General features: G+C 37.2%; 1 protein-coding gene across 1 annotated transcript in view; it reads left to right on the top strand.

Moving 5' to 3' along the window:
- The window catches only part of LOC108967729 (palmitoleoyl-protein carboxylesterase NOTUM), a 27,942-nt gene that overhangs the window by 694 nt on the left and 17,045 nt on the right, over window positions 1–10,203 (top strand). The window lies entirely within an intron of this gene.

Below are 10,203 nucleotides of genomic sequence, written 5' to 3'. Positions count from 1 at the left end.
TAATAAAAAAAAAAATAAAAAATAATACTCCTCCTGAATATACGGTTATACTTTTCGAGTTTGCCGAGCAGTATAACTTTTTGAAAACACTTACATTTTGGTGAAAGGAGTAGTTATTTAAAAAATTTTAATACAAAATTGGTATTTCTTTTCTATGCGATATCATAAAGTACACTTTAATGCCGAGATCGCATGGAGGGGACAGCAACATTATTAAAAAAAAAACTTGATTACTTTTTATATTAATCTCAACAAATTTTTGTTAATCCAACCCAATTTGCGAAAAATAAGACACAGAAAAATTAAAGCCAATTTTAGACTAATTTTTTTTTCCTTCTTTTCTCAACAAATTTTTGTTAATGGGTTTCTAGATTTTCAAAAAATAAAACACATTCTAAATTTTTTTTTCGAAAACGGTGTTGTGAAATATTTTTAAAAACAAAACTGTTAAAGTAATGAAAATTAATTTATTTTGAAGCCGTCCTTTGACCTTTTCGTGAATTACTTTATAAATCTAAATATGTTTATTCTCACGCGCACAATTTTCATATGCATTCTAATTTTTTTCAATTTTCCATTTTTATGAAAAAAAAACAACTTTAAGATATTCGTTATAATTTTGTATATTATATTTCCATTTAAATTTTTTTATTTGGTAAAATATATTGTATTCATATTCTTTATATATGTACGTGTTTAGATATACCATCTGATCAAATTTAACACGGACTGGTCCATTTAAATATTTTTACATTTATATGCCTTCAAATACGTGAAAATGTATTTTTTGCCGGTTGCTAAATATAATTTTTACAATCCATATGTTTGTTGCACTTTTTTTGTATTTATTTATTTATTAAAATCATAAAAACTATACTATTATATTTTACATTGTACATATGCCTTTAGATATACCATCTGATCAATTTTGACTCGGACTGGTCCATTTCAATTTTTTTATTTGTGTTCAAATCCGCGAAAATGTATTTTTTTGTCAATCCGGGTCAAATTTGATCAATAGTGCRTTTCGAAAATACCATTCTCTTCCCACGACAGTCAAGGCTATGTATTCAGAATGACCCAACAAATGATTGGCGAGTATTTTCTGTCAGCTACGGCAGTAACAACACTGTGGAACATTTTTGGGATTATTGTCTGGGGGGTGAGAAGTTCTAAGTCAGGGCGATGGTACTAGGTCAGTATAGTAAAACCCTCAAAGGGTTTGGCGTTCGTGTTCGTCAGTTTTTTTTTATGACCTTATGACCCCTTTTTTCCTTATTTTGATGTTTTTTCGCTTAGTTGTAACATTTTGGCAAAAACAAAAAACCCTTTGAGGGGTTTACTATAGTGACCTAGTACCATCATCCTGACTTGGAATTTCTCACCCCCCAGTTAGCTGATGTACTGTGCAATTTGTCAAACGAGCACAAAAAAAATAAAATTTTGATTATAATTACCTTTTGATCTGTTAGCGAATTTTACAGATACTGTGAAATAATAAATTACTAATATCTCTTAARTCAATTTTCAAACATGGACTTCATGGAGAAAAATTGAACCTTTTCAGATTCAATGTCAAATTCAAAGGAATTCAAAAGTTGTTTGAAATGAAAATTGACACTTAAATATTTTGAGCTCCCAAAATAGTTTWTGCGAAACTCATAAATATTTCTTATTCTTCTTCGATTGCTTTGTAACTAAGAAYCCTTCAGTTTTTAAGTCTAAACTGACTGCTAAATCTGTTTGAAACTCGATTTCACTTCCTTATCAACAAAGATCTTGGCATTTACAACTGCATTTTTCGATATAAAAAATTTCAATTTAACTTTCTTTAATCTCTACATTTTTGGTGTTTATGGCGACACTACCCTATTTTGCCGTTGAATTGTAGATTATAAAGATGAMAACAATTGCATAAGCTTTCTTTCTTACATACAATAATGGCAGCTTTCAGAAACTCAAAATTTAAACTCGAGTTTAAGTGCGTGTTTAAAAAAATTKCATAATACTATATGTTGACTTACTTAACATACATATGTATATATACATWGAAATTACGACTTTTACAAACACAAAACCCTTAACTCCAGTTCTTGGCTTAACTCCTAACTTAAACTCGAGTTTRAATAAAAGTCGAAAAATAGATTTTTCTTGATTTACTTACATATAATAAAACAAGATAACTTTTATAAACTCAAAACCTTAAACTCGTGTTTAACTAAAGGTTTATTCTTTGTAATAAAAATGTATATGTCAGTAAGAAAAATATTAATCAATGAAATATAACTCAATGAAGATTTTCCTTAAAAAATAAATATWTATATGTGACCTGGTCTACGGAAAAGAGGCTTAGGTGTCRAAAAATCCAAAAAATCTATTTTCGCATTTTATTTGATTCTGATGGAAGATGAGATTTTTAACAGCTGTTTCCCAGGAAACTAGTTTTCGCACGTTAGCTCCCTTTTCGTAGACACACATATATATATATATATATTTTTATTCAAATAATGCAAATTAATTTAATAAATTATTTCGAAAAATATGAAAAATTAATAACTGTAAAAGTATTTTCTTAAAAGCAAAAGCAAAACTTAATGTTCAAGCATTTTTTTATACTTCACCTTTTATTGTTGTCAATTTGTGTTAAACAATTTTTCTTCTTCTTTCCTYCCTGCATAAAACGCAGTTAATTGTAGCCATAAATTAGGATTTCTGCCAAAAAATATCAAAAACTCGTAACAAATCTATTAAGGCAAACATTCTAATCGGCGCGGGCATTAAAAGGCCTTCAACGATTGCCGCCRCTTGTGGCACTTTCAGGTAATGCAATGATACCTACCAAAATTTCTGCGCGCATAAATCACAATGGGTGCACCCAAAAAAAAAAATGCAAACACACTCGCTCTCCCTCCAGCACACGCGCTGCAACCGTGCTCATAGCATACACTCGAGCGCGCATGCGCACACGCGTGTACTTGCGAGTATGCGCGCACGACGGGATAAGCAGCACGGCAGCGTTTGATCTCTGACACCCGCTGTTGACTTGTCAAATTAATAAATTTACCGCCTTTGCATCATTGAAAGCCGAGTTTTAGCGCTTGTCCGGCCAAGTGGCCAACAAAAATTACCATATCAATAAAGCCCAATGTACACGCGCGCCGGCATGTGTATGTGCGCGCGGCGGTTGAAATGAAAGAGCAGCACAGTTGTTTTTCTGTAGAAAACAATTCTTCGCATACTGGTGGCTTCCATTTACATACAACTTCACAATAAAATACGATTAAATTCAAATGATGCGGCTTTGGGCCAAATGAAGAAGTAGCACAAGCCCGAATGCGCGCACGCGCATGCTCAACGAACGCTTTGGCGTTGTGCCGCATGCCGACGCTGCCACCTTTGCCAAAAGGTAAGAATTGAAAACAAAATACTAGCAAGGAGTAAGAAACGTGAAACGAGGAGGGGAATCGAGCATAACAATAACAATCACAACGATGGTTTAGACGTAAATATTGCAAGGCTGTTCGAAAAGCGACAGTCCCTCATCAATTGTGTATGCAGCAACTCGGCCGCCAACGAGTGGGTTGCTGCGGCAGTATGTGGCATTCGTAGCGGCGCATTCATAAAATGTAGCATTTGCCGCATGCGTTTCCACATGTCTGTTGGTTGTTTGATGTTTACTTGGTTGTTGGTGTGCCCCCATTGAGTGTCATATATAAAAGCCTGCTTTATAATCGCCGGCCGTTTGCGGTCGGCATAAATTCTTTGGTTGAAAACGCGTGGCAAACGCACAGTAAACCAATTAATGGAATTAGTACAAATTTTAAAGGAATTTTTACGGTTACCACGGTATTGGAAGTACAAAGATGATTTTTTTTTTCTGGCCGATGTTCATGGGTTGGATATGGACCTTGACTGGACTGTAGTTGATCCAGATGGGGATTCACGATTTACAAAAGAAGAAAACTACCATCAGCAKTTTTGTTTCCATTGAAAAGCTCAAAAGCTCCGGAAAGCTCAGCGCACCAGTKTGGARAGAACTTTCAAGCTACAAAGAAGACGCGAATTTATATTCCTATTGAAAACGTTTCTAAAAGCTCCACATAATACCTTCATAAGTCGAAAMGAAACACATAGCTTTTGCTAAGTTCTGTCTCTGAGCTTTTTAGTATTCCCTAGCTACGATTAGCCGAGCGTGCCGCTTATGAGCACAGAATTTTCCAAAAGCTTTTGGCAAATTATCCACTACACTCTCTTCCGATTTATATCCGGAGATTGATTAGTCATGCCAACAAGCGTTGAAAGCTTTTAAATATTTTTAAGCTTTTAAGTAACTTTTCGAACTTGAACAAGATAAACATGAAATCAACACAGCAAAATTTCGTAAGAAAAAACCCATTCCTTCATGGAAATTTTTTAAACCAGTCAAGTCATTGTGAGACCACAATGCACCTCCATCAACGGCAACATCATCGTCATCGTCCTCGTCACAGCAGTTGCTACTGTTTTCGAAGTTAAGATCAATGCGCAACGCCGCCGCCTCTACCGAGACCACTTGGACTAAATAATCCGTCCACTATGACCAAACACCGAGCAGAACAACAACAAGCAGATTTTGGCCAGCGCACAGAAGCAAAATTAAACAAAAACAACAGCAAATAAGCGAAACACAACAGCAACAAGAGGCAGATGAACAGGAACAACAACAACAAWAGCCATAACGAAAACCACACCAAGCAAAGCTGAGTCAAACCAAACACTATACTCCAGAGCCAGTAAGCCAACAGCCAACAACMACTCGATGAACCGAGACTAGTTGAAACGGAACGTATCGGTTCGGCGTGGATTGGTTTTGGCGACCCCTTATAACCATAACGTGTACATACAACAACAAAATACTAATTCAACAAATACAAATTAAAGAGAACTGAAAGTGGAAGAARCACAAAAACAATGAAAACAACAGCGACACTCTCTATCGGCCCGGTCGATCGGACGATCGGTCGGTTGATCTTTCGTCTCTTTGGGATCGGCAAGGTTTGTCGCTAAGTCGCTTGGCCGTTTGGTCCGACAGTCATTATACGTATGTTCGTCTTTGCAACTTGCCGCCAAGTGTCGGCGAAGATCAAAGCGAAATCGGCACGGGCTTAGCGCGCTCAGCAGAGGTGAGCATCGTGCCACAGTTGTAGCCGCAATCGCAGCAGACAACAAATGATCGCACACATACACACACATACACGGTGTTGAGGTATGCGCAACGACGTGTGTGTGTGTGTATGTGTATGCAATAAATACGAGTTGTAGTGGACAGACGTTGGCGCAGCGGCGAGCTCGACTTGGCGGTTGGGTTGAAAGTTGCGCGCAGACGGCCAACTGAATGAACAATCAACAGCAGCAATGCAAGCGAACAACAATAAGAGCAACGGCATGCACAAAACACGGCGTTGATCTACTGGCGAGCGCATGAGTSCACACATATACACGAAGTTGTACGCTACTCTCGGCTATCAGCAGCATTGCCGCGCAACTTGTCTGCTTGGAACGTTTATTTTCCCCCTTTATGTGCTTCATCTTCTACTTACGCAAAACTGCTTCCGAATTACCTGTCGCCAGCCATCCAACCGCACAGCCAAACGACCATCCTCCGTGTGTCCGTCCGCATTCGCGTGTGTGTGTGTGTGTGTTTGTGTCTACGCTGTGGCTTGACTTCACGTTTTACGCATTTTGTTTTGCTCTACTCATTCTTCACAGCCACAATGCCGACACACGACGTATTATACACGCGTCTGTAAATCGCACACACACATATGTATCGTAATAAGAAGATATACTAATGCGACTATATATCAAGTTGGCTACTGTTGTGCGCATTGTCAGCGGCATAACAACAGCGCTCATTGCTTTTATCTCTGTGTGTGTGTATGTTTGTCTGCATAATAACGGCGATATCAACAGTATCTTTGCATACTGAGCCGCGTTCCGCGCGCCGCCGCATGGCAATTCCGTCCGCTGTTTACTTAGCCTATTTCTGCAGCTTCTATGCTTGACGGGCATGCGCGCACGGTAGCGCTGTGATCGCGCAGCAACGGCTACATCAATTATAGCAACAATAGCAACTACAATTGACGCAAAGAATATGGCGATTTTTCTACCCAACTGCCAATTGCCGTTGCAGGTTGCCTTTTACCCCCCAGCGGCCGCAACACGCGCCAGCACACTTAATTGCCGGCAAAGGCGTAACAACAACAACTTGTTTATTTTTTTTCTTTTTTGTGCAGACGCCAAACAGGTGCAATTTCCATGCGTACGCGCACAGCTTTTGAAAAATTGTGGCTCGTTTTTCACCGCGAGTGGCATTTATGCGCTACTGCCAGCTCCAGCRGCGGCGCGTTTCCTTATGCTCCACGCCGCGCGTATGTGTGTGCGCGCGCGCTAGTTTTTGCTTACAAGCGGCGCTTGTCGCGCTTAAATGCCGGCASTGCACCATTTGCACATCCATAATATTTGTCGCTCAAAGCCTTAATTAAACTATTAGCAAAACATTTAAATTACTTATAGCGCTGGCGGTTAAAGTAGCAGAGACTGTGCGCAGTTATTTGCATATTCACTTGGAATGTTACTTTGTAGGCGTTGCTGGCAAGAGATTAGTTGTTTTGCTGCAAATTGTTCAGTTTTTGTATGCCTTACTTTTTCTTAGTTCACCACGAGCTTTTATATGTAAAGTGCGTCCCGACACCTCGGCCATTTTGACTACTAATTATTTCAATTTTTATACRCTTGCAACATGTTGCTAGAGAGTATAATAGCTGTGTTGKACGTGTCATCTAAAACTAAGCGAACAAGGTTATGTATATATAAATGACYAGAATGAAAGGAWACCCGACCAATACTTCCTCACATGTTTCTTCAAATTTTTTCATTGGTTAGTTTTTCTTCTGAGAAGAAATTTCAAAATTTCTCCATTATAATTTTGGATTATTCGCTCATTTTGTTCTCTTTGCCTTATTTTCTTTATTTCTGTGTGTGATATCTGACGGATTCCTCAAAAAATATGTATTATATTCGACTAAAATTTTAATATTTGGACTCCTCCTACTTAGTTAAACGCCATAAATGATATTTGAGCTCACAAGGTGATCAGTTATGGTGAAATTTTTTAACTGAGTCTAGATCTAAGTCTCATACTTTTATACTTCAGGATCAGGAATTGRGTAGCCAAAAGCATACAAATATCTTCATAGTTGATATTTGGTTAGAAACGAATATCTACTACAATATCATTAAACTGGGAACAGATTGGAGCTATGTTTTCCTCATGCTGCTTGAAACTGAAACTTCATGCGTGTCCCCACGTTTTCTTCATGCGACTTCAAACTGAAGCTTGGTGTGTCTTGCCCAACCAACAGTACTTGTGCTGTTCCAAGTTCTTTTAACTCCAGTAGATCAARAGGACCATAGAAGTACTTTCAATCTTCATTGTCTTCTCTTTTCTACGTTTATAGAGTTTTAAACATCCATGCATTGAGTCTAAAACCTTTCCAGGTGCTAAATGTCGCGGTTGATTAGAAGAAAGCACAGTATAAATATAACTGCCCTTTGGAATGTTCAGCGCAATATTATAGTTGAAACTACTTAGATCTGTTTTGAACATATTGAAATGTGATAGTCTCAAAGCACTAATTRTATCCATGAGCACTTAACTACATCTTTAGAAGTTTTTTGGTATCAAAAAAGATCGGACTWCAACTTTCCAATTGAATTCCACGTAATCGCTGTTGTCATTATCTATACCTGATACCAATCTGGTGAAACTTTTTTATAGATATGTTTATATGAATAAAATACATTAATTATGCCACGGAGTCTGTAACACCCAGAATGAAACTTCGGAGATCATATAAATAATGTATASATTTCTTCTACTTCTTGTTTTCGCATAGGATGAAGCCTTATGTAGAAATTCAAGCAAGTGGTGAAAGTTCTCTGAGCGCCATACACTTGGGCGTGGCCAGAAATAATTCCTTTACATATAGCTCAAGCAGCTCACGRCKTCCGGTCTTATACCAAGTATTCTCTGGATAGCCAAAAAACCTTCGTTTGAAGGCGAGCTAAAGTGAGAAGAGGAACCATTCCTCTCCAGTRTTGTACGCTGGGTTTGGAACACGCCACCTAAAAAATACACCGTTGAAAGGAAAACAACAGCCTGGAAGTATAGACTTACTAAGACATTATCATTCTTTTCTTCCAAATCTGCTGCTCATTAATCGTAACTGTTGATATCGAATCACTAAAGCATATGGCTGTCATACAAACTGGCTGTTAAACACAAGTCCTTATACGGTTTTGAAAAGATATTTTCACAGAATATTGCCCAAAACAACGCTACAATCTCAACATATTTTACAGATCATTGACCACTTCCATTTTCAGATTTTGTTATACTTACATATATAGTATCCGATGTAAACGCGAAGTGATATTTTTTCTTATTTTGAAAAATTTTTTTGAGATAGAAAATTCATAATTCATGTGAAAGCTGGTAAATAGCTATAAAAAGTTTCTACGACAACCTTGCTATTGTTATTGTTAAAAGTATTATTTTAGTAAAGATATTTGCATTTGTATATTGATTTCATTTTTCTTAAAATGTTGCTCCAGAAATGTCTGCATATTCTCAGCATTTGTTGCAAGTGTAAACGTCAAAACTCTGCATATTCGTGTGAAAACAACTTAATTATTCCACTATTTGCCCAAAAGAGGTACCGCCTCACAAACCATTTATGTGTCCRTCACTTGAGTGGCAACAACACAAAAAACAGTTGTTTATGACAACTATCTAAAATGTAATGTAATCGTTGCTTATAGTGAATTAATCGATCGATGTCGCCGAACGCGCGACCGTAACGCATTTACACAGACAAGACAAATAACAACAACAAAAACAGAAAAGGCAAGCGTTTAACACCAAAAATGGAGCTATAAAGCATCAAAGCCGCTGGACAGGTGTAAAATGACAATTAATAACTGAGACGTGACAATTTAATACGCATTGGACAAGAAGACTGAAGCTGAAGCTGAAGAAGTATGGGAAAAAGTAGTAAAAAAAACCTAATACACATAAGACTGACATACAGACAGGTTGGGTAAATATCAGGAGTGTGCGGAGGAAAGCAAAAAACGAGTGTATGGACATAAAAAAATGCCAGTAGCAACAACAATAAAAATGCGTACAACACACATACTTAAATTTGCGTAGATTTAGGTGCACATAAAAGCACAAGTTAGCGCAATTACAACAACAACAACAAGGCAGCTAACTGCAAATAACCATAAATTAGCACTTGAGCAAAAATTAGCAAAAATCAGCAGGCGAAACAAAGCACGACGCAGCCAAGCGGCCGAGCGTTAGCGTTTGACAGTTAAACTTGGCTTTAATGAGCGCAGCCATAAAACGCTAGAAGATTCGCTGCTATTTGCATACCTGTCGCTTAAACGGCGTTAATTGGGCGGGTTAAAAGCGGCAATCACAAGCAACTATTTATTGGTGGACTGTGTGGAATGCGGCAAGCGCCACATGCATGTGTCTTGTTGCAGTAATAACAATAATAAAATGCAATGAAATCAAGACAAGTAAACGTTGGCAGGTGTATAAATTAATTAAAAGTGCAGTGGCGGCATAAGCGGCTTTCAATTCGCTTTACATTTCCAATAATTTACAAGCGATTCCATGAAGTTGGCTTTGAGCTGTAAAGTGCCGCTGGCAGCGCCGCTSGCAGCGTCATATTTTTATTGCGGCGCCATCGACTAAAGTCGATTAGCAAAAGGTTGGAACAATTAGTATTTGCTGCATACATTATTCATTTGAATTATAGTTTATGGCAAGTGCTTTGCCGCTCGCCAATAATTTATGCATTGATTTTATATACTTGCGTATAGGTATGTGTGTAGGTGTGCATGTAGGTAGCCATGTCACTGCAGAGTTTATTTATGTTTGTTTTAATTTAAAATAATATTTATTATTATTGAATTTAATTAATTTTCTATAATTTTTTTAATGACATTTATTATCAATTATTGCTTCTGGGTGCTTGGATAAAGAAACTAAAAATATGGCTAACTATAAGTGGTTTAACTATTTTATATAATCGTAAGTTTGTCAATCAAAGCATTTATTTAAACGAAATAATATTTTTCCTTAAAAAAATT

This window comes from Bactrocera latifrons, unplaced genomic scaffold (assembly GCF_001853355.1).
Source record: "Bactrocera latifrons isolate USDA-ARS-PBARC rearing strain unplaced genomic scaffold, ASM185335v1 scaffold_197, whole genome shotgun sequence".
Lineage (NCBI taxonomy): Eukaryota > Metazoa > Arthropoda > Insecta > Diptera > Tephritidae > Bactrocera > Bactrocera latifrons.
Note: the sequence above shows the minus strand (reverse complement) of the source record. Positions and strands in the feature narration are given on the sequence as shown.